Source organism: Saccopteryx leptura, chromosome 1 (genome assembly GCF_036850995.1).
Source record: "Saccopteryx leptura isolate mSacLep1 chromosome 1, mSacLep1_pri_phased_curated, whole genome shotgun sequence".
NCBI lineage: Eukaryota > Metazoa > Chordata > Mammalia > Chiroptera > Emballonuridae > Saccopteryx > Saccopteryx leptura.
Window position 1 is genome coordinate 358301686 of NC_089503.1, and position 16394 is coordinate 358318079.

Consider the following 16394-nt stretch of genomic DNA (forward strand, 5'->3'; position numbering starts at 1 on the left):
TGAGAAAAAAACAAAACCTTAAACATAAAGGAAAAGAAAATAGATAATTACTCAAATGTTGTCCTCACAAGAAAAAGGGTTGCATCTTTTGTTTTTTTTCCAATGTGTTACCATGGTTATTAACACAGTACCAAGAATTTTGAGAACATACACTAAGTCAACTTTTCCCTATGTGTCCCGGAATAAAGAAGTTTTTTTTAAAAAGATTCACTTGGGTGTGAATAAAGTTTTCATCTAAAGCATGGAATAATTCTGTGTGTTCCTGGATCACACAGAATTATTAGAGATTAGTTGACATCAAATTCTAGAGGAGGAGAAAGGTAGCCATCCCAAAAAAGAGTTTCATAGGAGTTTTTTATTTATTGTGCTTTTACAGCATAAAAAACAAATATAACATGTTCAAAATATAATATTTTCCATAGGTAGAATTAGAAGATTATTTTACCTGGCTTTCTGTGGGCACTGAGAGTAATTTATTCTTCCTTTTGTTGTTTGCAATGCCACTATGATTAAAAAGTGTACACCTAAGAAATACGGCCCAATTGGTGATTCAGTTCTATTTTTATTAGTTTTTTTAAATAGCTGTAATAATTAAAACTGAAAAACATCATGTTGGCAAAAGAACAAATAAAACTACATGCCACTTGACATATTTTTACAAATTTCCATTTGCTCTCAATACATAAAATTAGTTACAATTGAAAACCACTAAGCAAAAAAACTGTATTACACGTTTACACGTTTTCTACTAGTGTCATTCTAAAGTATTGTCTTCATATTAGTTGAATAAATAAGAATTCCTATAATTATTTCAAATTAGAAATGACCTCAATATCAAAAAGCATTCCTATCACAACTCCAGTTCATATTCAGTTGATCTAACTAAAAATCAAGATTTTTCCATCTCCCATTGGATGCCATCATAAAGAGGCAAGATAACAAGAAGCTAGGAAAATTTTTTGGCAAGTAGAATAGGGAAACTGAGACAGCTAGTTAAATGACCGAGCAATTTAGAGCCAGATAATAATTCACAAAGTCTTATCTTCCCTAACCAAGGACAATTAGGAGCGAAGTGTTTACACATCACAGACCGGGCTGGGGCATACACACCTCAGTCCTGGTCACTCTTCAGTGACATTGTTTTTTGATGTTTTTTGTTTGTTTCTTTGTTTGTTTTTGGAGAGAGGCATGGAGAGACAGTAAGATAGAGTTGCTCCTGTATGTGCCTTGACCAGGGAATCAAACCGGCAACCTCTGTAATCTGAGATGATACTCCAACCAACCCAACTACCCAGCAGGATTTAATTTTTATTGATTTTTAGAAAGACAGAGGGAAGTAGGGATAGAAGGGGAAGGGGAAGGAAGCATTTGTTGTTCCACTGAGTTGTGTATTTTTGGTTGCTTCTAGCGTGTGCACTGAGTGGGAATCAAACCTGCAACCTTGTTGCTTCAGGATAATATTCTTAACCAACTGAGAAAAATGTCCAAGGCCTTCAATGACATTCTTTGAAGGTAAAACTGACCAGACAATGACCCTGATCCCTCACTAAACATATTATGACAAACCAACATCCTATAGGATACATCTGGAATGCTGATGAATATTTTATTGTGATCCTTCTCTGAGAGCTCCCTTAAAATTCCCATCTTTAGAAAACAGATGAAAACCATTAAGACAAAGAACTCAATGCATGCTCTAGCATACTGTTGGGCAGATAAAATATATTATGCTCACTTTGTCAAAGATGGCGCTGCCCACATGAAAACTGTTGCCCAGGTGATATTAATGTGTGTTGGGGGCTGGCTGTGGGCAGGCAGGATCCTTGTAGCCTGGGGCTTGGTTTTGGGATTAAGCCTTTCCCACCCTTTTTGATGTGGGGTGGTACAATCCCATCATGCCTCAGAAAGTGACTTTGTATTAGAGACTTCCCTATTTTCTATATTGGATTAAAAGTTTGGATTTCTACACTATAAAATAGGGGCAGAACGGGAGCTTGCTCTCTTGGTTCCTGAGATTATCATTTAGAGGAGAGTGCAGAGAGGAGAGCAGAGAGAGGCCACATGGAGGAGGCCAGGAGAAGCAGCCAAGATGGCCGAATGTTGAGTGAGAAGCCAGTTTGTGCAGAGTTTGTGCAGGGAGAAGGAAGGAGATGGGGAACAGAGGTGAATAAAGTCTGGTGAGCTAGAAACCTTTGATTCTAGGAAACTTGGATAAGTCAGTAGCTTTGTGAGCACTGAATGTGAGTGGGTTTTGGAGCCCAGTGTCTGTTTTTACTTGCCCACTGGGTGCAAGCTAGGATTAAAGATAATAGCCTGGCCTGACCTGTGGTGGCACAGTGGATAAAGCGTCGACCTGGAAATGCTGAGGTCGCCGGTTCGAAACCCTGGGCTTGCCTGGTCAAGGCACATATGGGAGTTGATACTTCCAGCTCCTCCCCCCTTCTCTCTCTGTCTCTCCTCTCTCTCTCTCTCTCTCTCCCTCTTCTCTCTAAAATGAATAAATTTAAAAAAAATTCTAAAAAAAAAAAAAAAAGATAATGGCCCACCAGTTTTTGGCTCCATTGTTTCTTTACCGACTGTCCAAATCCAATGCGAACCTGCATGGGCCAGGCTGCTGTGATAGTGGCCATGGCCGCTGGCCATACACTTACCCACACCTTTCCCTGCTTTTCTTCTCAGGTGTGTATCTTTGCTCTCTTTCTCCTAAGCTCTAAGGGTCCCAATGAGACTTGCAACCATTGGAGTAGCACGAGTGTCAGCTCATCCCGGGCTACCCCTCTAAATATGTCTCCAAGGGCCTTCCTTTTGCATCTGTAATTGGTTTTCTGAGTTCACACAGCCCAGGTGGCTCACTTCTTCTGACTCTGTGACTCTCTTTCCAAAAGGCCAAGACAGTGACTCCTAAATTCATACTTGTTAAAATCTTGCCAAATTTTTCTTAAGCCTTTCCTTTACTGCACTGTCCCCAGCTTTAGCAAATGTACTCTCAAAATCACTTGGACTCCTTTTGTGAAATCTTTCCTGCATGAAGTCAAAACCTACACATTTCAGATCATGTGGGACAGACCCATCTTGATCCTGGTTCCTTTTCAGTAACAAAAAATTATTTGATGTATCTGTATAAAGTATATTATACTCTTTATCAAAATTATCTATTTCCTACCCCTTGTTGTCCATTTAGCTTTCTAGATCTATGGTTTACTGTTGGTCAAATAACTTTTTAAATATGATATATATGTTTGCTCACTTATAGTCTGCATTGGGTGTGGGGGACAGGCTGTAAGCAGGCAGGGTCCTTATAGCCTAAGGCTTAGTTTTAAGACTAAGCTTTTCCCCACACCCTTGACTGTTGCATGATAGGGGGTGGTGCACTCTTATAAGTAATCCCATTTATGCCTCAGATAAGTGACTTTGTATCAGAGACTTCCTTGTTTGTATATTGGAAAAAAAGGTTTTGATTTCTACACTATAAAATGGGGCACACTGGGAGCTTGCTCTGTCTCAGTTCCTGAGATTAGTATTAGAGGAGAGATCAGAGAAAGGCCACGTGGAGGAGAGAAGAAGCAGCTAAGATGGTGGAGTGCTGAAGGAGAAGACAGCTTGTGCAGAGAGAAGGAGATGAGGAACAGAGGTGAATAGGGCTGGTGACGTAGGAACCATTGATTCCAGGAAACTCAGATAAGTCAGTGGCATTGGAAGCCCTGAATGGAAAGGGAAGTGTTTTCCCACTGAGTGTATTTCTCACCTGCCAGGTGCAAGCTAAGATTGAAGATCATGGCCTACCAGTTCTTGGCTTTGTTCTTTTATTACCGTCTGTCTGAATCAAATGCGAACTGGCACAAGCCAGGCAGCTGTGACAGTGGCCGTGGCTACTGGCTTTACATTTAATATCTGTCATCAACTTGAAATATTCTGCCTGACCAGGCAGTGGCGCAGTGGATAGAGTGTCGGACTGGGATGTGGAAGGACCCAGGTTCAAGACCCCGAGGTTACCAGCCTGAGCTCAAGCTCATCTATCTGGCTTGAGTAAAAAGCTCACCAGCTTGGACCCAAGGTCGCTGGCTTGAGTAAGGGGTTACTCAGTCTGCTGAAGGCCCACAGTCAAGACATATATGAGAAAGCGATCAATGAACAACTAAGGTGTTGCAACAAAAAACTGATGATGATTGATGCTCTCTCTGAATCTCTCTCTGTCCCTGTAAAAAAGAAAGAAAGAAATATTCTTAGCCAGTATAGCTTCAAATATTTCTTCTGTTCTAATATTTCTCTTTTCCTTTTGGACATTTTAATTACATGTCTGCAACACTTTTTGAAGTTGTCTCACAGTTTATGGATATTGTTTATTTTTCATTTATTTTTCTCTCTCTGCATTTTAATTTGGGACAATTATATTTCACTCTCAAGTTTATTGATTGTATGGTCAGTAGTCGCAGCTGTCACAACCATTCACATGTAGGTTCTCATTGGTTTCAGGCAAACGTAAAGAAACAGTGGAGAAAAAATGGTGGGTCATTCCTAAAGTCTTGCACCAGCCAATGAGCAAACAGATTCAACTCTTGCAAAGCCCGGATGCATTCTCCAGTTTCACAACCAGGATAATCTTCTCCAGTTCCTCCTACAATCAACAGCCCCCACAAGCCTCAGTAGGGCTCCAGTAGCCCCTCAGCTCCGGTTTCCCATCTGTACTCCTTCTTTTTCTGCAAAACTGGCTTCTTCTTCAGCACTCTGCATTCTCTCTGCATAAACACAGCTTCTTCCTTCAGCAAACATTAGCAAAACAATAGCCCTTTCCAAGCAGGAAGGTAATTTGCAATTTCACAGACCACATACACATGGTGTTACCCAGCCTTGGAAGCAAACTAGAAGTGAGCAAACATAAAAATCACATTTTACTAATTTATTTGACCAATGTTGGGTAGATAAAATATATTATGCTCACTTTGTTAAAGACGGTGCTGCCCATGAGGAGGCCATCGCCCAGGTGATATTAAGGTGTGTCTCTGTGGGCAAGTAGAATCCTTGTAGCCTGGGGCTTGGTTTTGTGCCGGGGTCCAGCCCCGGGTGGGGGGGGGAGATCCAGGGGTCCCACAGGAAGAGACAGCGTAGGCACAAATCGAGTGAGAGAGCCGAATTCTTTTCTTTCTCTTTATTCTCTGGTTAGCATTTACTGCCAGGCATCTCTGCCAATGGCTGGTCTAACTTTACTTTTTATGCACACACACTAAGTTACAATCACATGGTATTTTGAATACATCATTATTTTAGTTTCACTATGGTTACATATTTCTAGATAACAGTTAATTCATATCTATAAGCTACAAATCAGGTAGTAAGTCATTCAAAGTACAGTTATACAATAACTTGAATAGTAATAACAATATCGGTACAAACTTCTAAAAGATTAGTACTAATTAATAACTCTATTTTACTGTTGTTGTGAGTCAAGGGCACAGAGAGAGATAGCAGACGAAATCATCAAGGACTAGCAAAGGACCACCGCTTGCTCGGGCAAATAGCCTTGAGTTCATGTAGTGTCCTAATTCTTTTTTCACAAGACTACAAAAGGCTTGCTATTTAAGAAACTAACATAGCATTAAGAGTAACTTTTACTTAAAGATACATAGAGTGCACCTGCAAGATAGCTAGTAGCAACATAATATCAGAAGGCATTAATTGCTATTGCTGCTATGAATCCCACCACATTCCTCTCCTTATTCTTGGAAAATACAAAAATCTCATGAGAATTTTTTACTGAGAAAAACCCAGCAACTGCCTTCAGTGACAAAACAAGTCTTTTAACAAAACATTCTTTACTTGCCAGCTGCACTCCCATCCAAGGCCACGCAACAGGTCACTCCACTGCACTTTACCTAAGATTCTAATGTCTAGTTAAACTTTATTCATTTACCATATTCATACACTAGTTAAGTTCTAACTTTATTCTTTCTAACATGATTAATAAGAAGAAATTCTCCTACAAACTTAACCCTTTATGAGGGATATCATGGACAGCCTCTTATGTTTATGAGCCCAGTTCAAGGGGCTTACAGGCTTTTCTGTGGAACTTACACCTTCTGTCTCATTTCCAAAGAAATTACTACAAATCTACAGGGAAAGCACGGTACTATTATCCCTGTGCCATAAATAATAGCACACACCCAGAAAAGGGGGGAATATAAGGCCAGATTAATTCAAAAGATTAAAGGGGGAAGTATCGTTGTGCCTTTCCTTTGCAGTGACTTTGTTAACCTGCAGCCGTTGGTCTTCACTGCGGTGACTCTATCAACCAGTAGCCATCGATCTTCTTTTGCTGTGACTTTGTCAATTAGCAGTTGTGGATCTTCTCCTGCTGTGACCTAGTTAGCCAGCATTAGTGGATCGGCTCCCGACAGTTTTGGAATTAGGCCTTTCCCACCTGTTTTGATGTGGGGCGGTACAATCCAATCATGCCTCAGAGAAGTGTCTTTGTATTAGAGACTTTCCTGTTTTGTATATTGGATTAAAGGTTTGAATTTCTACACTATAAAATGGGGGCAGAACGAGAGCTTGCTCTCTTGGTTCCTGAGATTATCATTAGAGGAGAGAGCAGAGCAGAAGGAGGCCATGTGGAGGAGGCCAGGAGAAGCAGCCAAGATGGCAGAGTACTGAGTGAGATGCCAGTTTGTGTCGAGTTTGTATCTGGGATAAGGAAGGAGATGGGAAACTGAGGAGAATAAGGCTGGTAAGCTAGAAACCTTTGATTTTAGGAAACTCGGATAAGTCAGTAGCTTTGTGAGCACTGAATGTGAGTGGGTTTTGGAGCCCAGTGTGTATTTTTACTTGCCCGCTGGGTGCAAGCTAGAATTAAAGATGACAGCCCATCAGTTTTTGGCTCCATTGTTTCATTACTGACTGTCCGAATCCAATGCAAACCTGCATGGGCCAGGCTGCTGTGATAATGGCCCTAGCCCTGACTTCTGGCTTTACAACCAACATTGATACATCACTTCTATCATTTCTAATCTAGTGAAGATCCAGCCAATCAAAGATATTCTTCATTTGTTACAGTGTTTTTAATTTTTAGCATGTACTTATGATTTTTTCTTAGAATTTGTTTGTTTACATTGTCCATCTGTTATTATATGTTGCCTACATTTTCCATAAGAACAATAATATTAATTATAGTTACTTTTAAAGTGTTGTGAAATAATTCCAAAATTTGTGTCATACTCAGGTCTGGTTCCAATGGGCAATTTGACTATTTGGATTGTGTTTTTTATTTTTTCTTAGCCTGTCTTGGAATTTTTTGTTTAAAGCCAGACATGACAAATTAGCTAATAGTAACTGACATACATAAACCTTTAGTTTGAGGTTTTATCTTAATCTGGATACTGTGTTCAATATCTGCTATAACTGTAGGTGCTAGAGCTTCCAATTCCTTCAGTGTCTTTCTTATCTTCCATCTAATCTGTTGTTTCCCTAAGAATTGCTCTTCAGAAAGAGTTTGCACCTTTAAACTTTCAGCTGTATTCTACAATTATAAAGGAACTTTGCTGATGGGGTGGTAAAATGTGAGGGGTTGCACCCCTGGGCTATGAACTCCACCAGAGTTTTTTCTGGAGACAGGAAGGCTAGCCAGACCTGAAATCAGAAAAATACCCTTCCCCCAGAGAAGACAAACACTTTTATCCTGGAGAGTGGGCTTTGTTATGGAGTGTGCTCTGCATGTGTTTAAAAATGATTGTTCTTCCCTTCCCCTGCCAGAGCCCTGAGGGGATTGTGTTGGCTCTCCATCAGAAATACATAGGTGGATTCCAAAAGGTTAAAACATCAGAGTTTAAGGCCTTCTTCAAACTTTAACCTCAACAGTTTTTTTTACTTTCAAGTTAGCCCACAATTATTCTCCAGAAATTCATCAAAATTGCCATTTAAATGTTTATACCCATTTATGTTCTACCAGCATCTGATCCTGGGGAGCAAACCTCAGTTGTGACTATCTGGACTTGTCTCTCTTCTTAAATTGCAGGGTGGCAGTTCGTCCTTGTAAAGCCAGTATCCACGGTCACCATCACAGCTGCCTGGCTCTCGCAGGTTCGCATTTGATCCAGACAGATGATAATGAAAGTGTGGAGCCAAACGCTGGTGGTCCATTTTCCTTTATTCTAGACTTACACTTGGCAAGTGAGTAAAAACACACAGTGGGAAACACTTCACTTTCTATTCAGGGCTCCCAAAGCCTCTGACTCATCAGTTTTCCTAGAATCAAAGGCTCCCACCTCTTTGCCTCCATCTTGGCTGCCTCCTCTCTTCCATGTGGCCTCTCTCTTTCCCCTGGAACAACATGATCTCTCCAAAATGGCCTCCTAACTCCGCTTAAAATTTTTCATCATGAAAACCCTCCCCCAACACACATTAGCATAAACAAGCCCCTTCCCAAGCAAGAAGCTACCACACATGGGGAGTGATCTTCATTAACAGAGTGAGCAAAATATAACTTTATCTGCCTAATAGTCCTGTACCTCAGTTCTCTGAGAGGTCCAGGAAAAGTCATTGACTTTTAGTTTGCTCAGCTTTTACCTGGATGTTAGGATGGGGATGATGACCATTAAGCTTTTTCTGTCAGAACTAAACTGTAATACCAACACAGGTGTTCATAGAAGTATTGTTGGTATGATGAGGAAACAACACAACTGTCCCTTATTGAAAAAACAAATTGATAAATTGGCATGTTTACATAATGGAATTGAGGAGCCACTGAACCATTTCACCCGCAGGTGTTGTAAAGTACCAAAGGCTACAGAATTAATATTAATATTTTAGGAGGCTTGGAGAACATTTTATTAATTTGGGTTAAGAGAAATTGTGAGAATAGTCTCTGTGCTATGTGATTAGCATAACTAGGATGGCTCTTGCCATTGTATTGTAAATAAAAAGGGAAGGAAGCATAGATTCCCTGACATTCCACCACACCTGTGGGGAAAGGAGTGAATGGCTAGCCAGGTGCAGGAAGGGAAAAGCTAAAATAAACCTTTTCTTATAGCAATGAGCCATTTGCGGGCATTTGTCCCCACGGAAACTACTTCTCTTATGTAAATGCATGTGGTTAATATCTCTGACTCTGGACAGAGAGATGGTGGATGAACACTAGAAAATATAGGAAGGCCTTTTAATATGTAAAGAAATATCTTTCTACCATTGTGTTGACTTGTAAATTTTGTTTTCTCCAAAATGATGTATGGTTTGCAAATTGAACGTGGTCCTATCATGTTAAAGGACATATGACTATAACCAATAGCAATAAGGGGCTCCTAATTGCAATTTTTGCTTCTGTACTTCCCACTTACAAAACTATAAAAACTAAGTAGAACAAAGGGCCAGCGCGCTCTCCGTCAGATTTCTGTCGGAGTTCCCGCCGCTTGGCCAAGCTAGACAATAAAGCTTTAATGTGTAAACGACAGACCTTGCTTCTGTCTTCCATAATTTGGGTCCCTCCGAATTTGGATTAACAGAATACAATGGGTCCTTGCATGAAGACACAGTTCCATTTCTATGACAGTGACATAACCAGAATTTTGGTGTAAGTCAAAACACACTCTACCCTAGTCACATACCTATCCTAACACAGTTGTAAAATCATAATCTAGAACAGAGAAACACAACTAAGCCACAGAAAAAAGATATAAACATAGTATACTGTACACTGTACTGCATATTCTTCTATCTCTTACAACCAAACTAGTTCGGCCATGTAGTTTGTAAGTACAATGCTAATGGTATAAGCCAAAACACTCAAGTCTTCATTTTTTTCAAGTTTTTATGGGAGTGAGCTTCATAAACTCTAAACATCGTATGTGGAGATTGTCGTAACCAGAGGACCTCCTGTATATGGAGTTGTTGATTTTTTATTTAAAGAGTAAGTAATTGAATGAAATAATGTTAAAGACTACAACACAGTGATAAAGGAATGCAAGTTGGTGAAAACATGTTTTGAAGTATCTACACCTCTATTCTACTGGTCTTTACAAATTGGTTCCAAGGGAAACATAGTCGTATATGAGAAAAATAAAAGATCAGTAGCTATTGCTATTCTTACAGCAAGTGCAAGAACTGTATCTATTCAGTAAAATTGAATCACTGTCTATTATTTCCCTTAATGGAAAAGAATTTTCAATCAGGAAATAACTAAGAATTTGTTTCAAACCTAAATGGCTGTACTTTTAAGTATGTATTTAAACTGAATAAAATAAAAGAAGCTAAAAGAATGAACAGGAACAATACATTAATGGGAAACATCAAAAGGAAAGATAAGGAAGCCCACATTTGCAATAGGTAGTGGATGAGATAAATCTATGAAATTCCTATTTGAAAGAATGGCCATAGTGCAATCAAAGGCAGCTTAAAAATTACAGTAGTTTGCACCATTATTATTTCTACTCTCATTATAACCAAAGATATGCATAGCTTCACAGTGGCATGAGCAACAAGAGAAGTAACACACTAAACTTCAGGAAGCATATTCTGGGAATTTGAAAGCATAATGTTTTCTATTCTCTGGCCTTTGTGTATTAAAATGTGTCCTTCAAATGACATTAGGTTTCTTTTGAAACATCACTTCTCACTCCATGACAAATGGGTCTCACTGCATCTTTTATATTACTTTCTCAGTTAATATTTAGAGATATATACTACATATCAACTATAAGAAAATGCAAAGTCTCTATTAAACTAGTGAGATGCCTGGCCATAGCATCTAGATCTCAGAATTAAATTGGATAAAAAATAAAAGGACAATTTTTTAAAGGGTTTTAATTGTTCATAATAAACTCAAAATAATTGTCATAATGGAATGTTAGTAGCTACAAAATAATGTTTAAGAAAAACACCTAGTATTTTAATGGACATGTACATGGAGGAGAAGCAAAACTTTACATGAACCCATATTAGGTTTTCAGCTAGGACTCTAACAGAAAGGCAGATTAACAAGAGAATAGTAAAATGTTTATTAATGTGTGCAAGGAATAGCGTCTAGGAGAAACCTCAACAGAAAAAAAAAATAACTCAAAGTGCCTGCTTAGAACTGTAGCTTGTATAGAATCTTCAACCAAGAACAATACACTTGTAGAGAAATGACAGATAAAATAGTTCTGGGCTTCCAAGGGTGGCAAGGCGTGGGGAGGCAAATACACGAGAAGAAAATAGACTCCGATTTTCTTGCCGATTCCTCTGGTGCCATCCTTGGCCTAATAATCATAGTCTGTCTCCAATAAAAGAAGAATTTATATTCTGCTTAGGCTGAAAATGGGGAGCTTTTTCTGAGTCTGCTGCTTCTTAATTGCCTTCAGTTCTAAATAATTTAAATATTTCAAAGAGACATATTTTGGGTGACATGTTCTGGTGTCCTCCATAGGCTACAAAACAATCTTAAGAAAAGTGCTGGATATGTCAGCTGAGGTATGTGGGAAAGCCTTTATAACAGGCACAGAGGCATAAGCTATTATTTTCACTTAAAAACCTCTTAGGAATTAAAAATGGCAGTCACTGTGTAGGCTATTAAATTCATTTGCAATGAATGACCATGTGCCTTGTATATATGTCCCCTAAAAAAAAAAAAAAGTTTAAAATAATAGTTATCTGCATTCACCAACAGTCTCAAAATTATCTCATGAAAACAAAAGAAAGCTTAAGTCTTAAATTTGATTCTTTCAGAAGTATGACTTCATGGAAGATTTTAGATTTTTAATTTAGGATTATAGCTCATTTATAAAATGCTCATTTTTATGAAGAAGAAAAATGACTTCCATTAGTCACACAGGCAGTTAGTGAGAGATGTAGGCAGACAATACTTCAGCTCCAACTCAGAACCCCGTGAGATCAGCAGTACATGGAGGATCAGAGAGATAAGACTCGAATCCAGGTGATGCATAAGTATATACACTTTTTATTTTTTCCCTAAAGTTTTGTACAAGGAAGCTGATAAGAGTATATGTTTGAAAAAGAATTTCATACTAAACATAGGCCTGGACCCAAAGACCATGAAAATTTAACCAATGTTGAGAGAAAAACTGATCTTTTATTATTATTATCGTTATTATGTATTGCAATGATATTTATCAATAAAACCATACAAGTTGCAGGTGTACAATTCTATATCATGTAAATACTGCACAATGAATTACCACTCCAAGTTAAGGTTTCTTTCATCAACATTTATTGTCCCTTTACCGAGATGATGCATATTTACAAGTATTTTTAATTAATTAAATCTAAATTATATCATTTACTTTCATAAATTAGGAAAATACTTTCAAAATTATTTTAGAACTTTTTTTTCTAAAGATTACTTTGAGGTTTTTGCATATAATCTAATATTAAAGAGATAAAAATTTTTAGTCAAACTATATATCTTCTATGTATAGCTTTTCTATATGCAAACATTTACACAAAGTGAATTAGCCATTAAGTAACATAAGAATGTTGTCCCTAGTTACTGTTCATGGAGGAACATTAACAGTGTTATAAAGAAAAAAAATTACAGAACTACACTATAAGGGAACTGTTTTAAGCTTAAACTCAAAACAGGGAATCAAATTTTTCCTCAGAAAAGAAATTAAGGTATCCTGTCTCCTTAGGTTGCAAAGCACACAAACAAAAATTCTGATCAGTAAAAAGAAAATACTGACTGAACCAGAGAGAATACATTCTACGAAAATCATGTAGTCATAGGTCTGTGTCCAGGGTTCAAGTCTGATTAGAATGTGGAGGGGATGCTGTGAGCAACATTTTCCCTGGGTGTCCCCAATACCACAGTTCGTGAACCACCCGTGGACGTGTACGTCACTGGAGTACAGGAGAGAGGGCTGCAGCAGCACCCCGCTAACATATTGCAAAGTATTAAGGGAAATATCATGTTTCAGAACAATCAACTGCTGGACTTAAGGTATCTAAGAACTCTTATTTGAATGAGTGTAATTCCAAACAACAAGAGCTCCTCAAGAGCAGAGTCCTAAGCCAAAAGCAGATCTCACAGGATACCAGGGATAGAAACAATGTGAGCTGGTATAATATATACAATTTGGACTAGAATTAATTGATTATCCATTTAATAATCCAGAATTACAGTAACAAAATAGTGCCAGTTTCTTTGGAAGCTAGATTCACATTATATTTGAAATAGTATTAAAACTTTACAATATTCTTTTTTTTTCCCCTTAAATGGAAAGCAGAGAGGCAGAAAGATAAACTCCCACATGCACCTGACTGGAATCCATCTGGCAAGCCCCCTAGCAAGCGATGCTCTGCCCCTCTGTTGCTCGACATTTAAACTATTTTAGTGCCTGAGGAAAGGCCATGTAGCCATCCTCAGTGGCCGGGGCCAACTTGCTCCATCCGAGCCATGGCTGCAGGTAGGAATGTTGCAGTAATATAAGGTTATAGTAATTAAATATATTAAAATATAGAAAAATATGGAAGATATATAAAAGAAATTTAGATATATTAAAATCAATTAAGAAAAATAAAGTTATGCCATCTGGATAGGAATTAATATAGTGTGTGCAGATGTGATAAACAGACTCTGACTTTCAAGCAGGGCCCAGTTAGTGTGTGTGTGTGATACAAAGATAAGAAGTGACTTGATGTCATAATTCTGTAAATTAACATAAACAAGAAGTTTCCCTAGGAACACCTTAAAAATGGTTTGATGTAACATTTCAGTAGATTAACATAAAAAGGGCTCCCTGCTAGGAACTCCCAAAAAGGTAGTTTGAGGTTATAATCCCATAAATTGACACCTGTTAGAAGGTGGTTTGAGATGATAATTTTGTAGATTGACATCTTTTAGAAGGAGTAGGCCAGAAAACGTACTAAAGTTAAGGGGCTGCCCTGCTGCTGTAGCTGGTCCAGATTCCAATTATTGAACGTGGACTGTCTCCACATCACTCTGACCAAAGACAGCTGAGAGGAGCACGCTAATGGGCCCCCTTAAACTGTACTTGGGCATGCCAAAAGGATTTGTAAATAATAAACTGCCTGTGTGATTCTTGCAACTAACTTGTGTGTCAGTCGTGTCTTTTCTCTGGTGGCAGTTGGTCTTGGCACTGATAAGTAGAATCCTCATAGCCAAATCAAGAGTAGTCTCGAAGAGGCTGCCAACCTTGCTGATAAGGAGGAGTGTCCCACTGTTTGGGGAAGTTGAATCAGGGACACCTGATCGAGGTAGAGCTCAGGCTCTACTGGGACAGGGGGAGAGAGGGAGAGGGAGAGTGGGAGAGACAGAGAGTAGGAGAGAGAGAGAGAAAGCAGAGGGGCAGGGGTGAAGAAGCAGAGGGGTGAAAAGTAGATGGTTGCTTTTCCTTGACTGGGAATCAAACTTGGGACATCCACAGGCCAGGCCAATGTTCTACCATTGAGCCAACTGGCCGGGGCAAAAAATTTTCAATATTCTAATCCATTAAATGTGCCTATTAAAAAATTATTATGGAAAAATGTTGGTTCACAAATTGGGCCTCACACATGGAAGGCAAGAAAACCACTCCAGACTGGTTGGTGGCAGGTTTAATAAGAAAGGGAACTTGCATATGAGGTTTGGCTTGGGCAGAGGCAAGATGAGCACATCTCCTTGCACATCCACCGGAATCTTAAACGTTTATATAGTGGCCTAGGTTTAGTCACATATTCAGTCAAGCTGGTCTCAACAACTTCTTACTTTCTTAAGGCCAAGTCCCTGAAATGGCTCCTAGAGTGGGAATGTGGGTGGAACATGAAAACAAGGACAGAGGAGAGTAAGGAGCCTATGATTGTCTAAGTCTGCCTCTCAAGTCAATTTGTATACTCTCAATGACCTCCATCAATGGAGAAGAATCAAAATCCCCTGGTCTTTCCTTAACATGTTTGCATTATAGGGTGATACTACAATTAGAGGTCCACATACCATATGTCATACCAAAACTTATAAACCAAGAAATAGAATATATTTAAGCCTCCCAACTTGACATCTGTATGTTTATAATGACCTAAAAGATTCAGAGGGAACATTATTATATCCCTTTGAATTCTGAACAAAAATGTGGTAGTTTAGGAAGAGCCATCTTATGGCTGTTGACTGATTCTCATCTCTGAGCATGTCATATTCAATCTCAGATCATGAGGAAACTTTTGTGCTCATAGTTATAGACACATCAGCCTATCTCTTCAAGCTTTTTACACAGTGTCTAACAAGAATCATTCCTTCACCAACTTTCCCCTCAACCTATTTAGAATTGAACCAACTGGAAGCATAGTCTACCCTGTAGAGGTTACACTGGAAAGGAGGCTCATGTCCAAGCAGGTCCTGAAACTATGTTCTGGACAATTTAGACTAGGTTTTCTGTTTCTGATATCAGGAGGATGATCAGGAAAGAGACTCATGGTACCCAGGTGGTTGCATTGCTTTAGGCTTAAGGATTGTTCTCTCTGTGGAGGTCATGTAGGGAGGAGGATATGAATGGAACCCTCTCAAGCCTGGAGAACAGTGGTTACTTTTAACTGGGTCTAAGAATGGCTCTGTCAAAACAAAGCCCTCTTGATGTCACCACTCCTATCAGCTATACTTTTAAAGGATTAAGAGGGAATTTCAGTCAGGATAAATGAGAACTCAGACCCTGTCTAAAATTTCTACTGTAACTATACAACTTATTACAAGTATTTATAAAGTTAGAGAAAAAAATACAAATATTTCCCATTAGTCAACTTTTTTCAACAAATTTTTCAGGTATTAAATTTTAATTTAAAGAATCATTAATTATTGAAAGCTTAGAAATATTTTGCATGACAATTTGACAATTAGAGTAACAATTTTAAAGCAAGGAGCCAGTTTCTAAATATACCTAAAGAAGAATTATCCTTGTTATATATTGTACAGATCCAAATTTAGATAGCTTATGTTATCTGTGTACAATTTAAAAAAAAGAATTTTGGTTGGATAAAAATACACTCTTAGGTATCTCATTAATATGAGGTTATTTTAGCCAGCAATCATTTTGTTTCAAGGTCCAGGAATCTTTCAGAAAAGCTCAGATTACAAAGGTGGGTTGATAAGAATATATGGAGCACTCTCCAGGTACCCAGTTGGAGTTAGTACAGTTACATCTCACACAAAAATGTGAAGCCTTTAGATAACTAATCCTGTACTAAATCTAGGGTTGCATGGTGTCTATTTTCTATTCTTTATTGTAAAAATACTTCATTCTCTCCTATGTATGTATATCAATTATTGCTCAATGTTTGATGTTTGTTTTTCCAAATTTAGCTTGTTCCAGATTGGCATATTATTGTGCCAACTCCAGCCTATTTCCACTTACCTTTACTGTTTCAACATTAGCTTGAAAGTTGAATAACTCATTTTTTTTCATTACTTATTTCAAATGACTGAAATAACT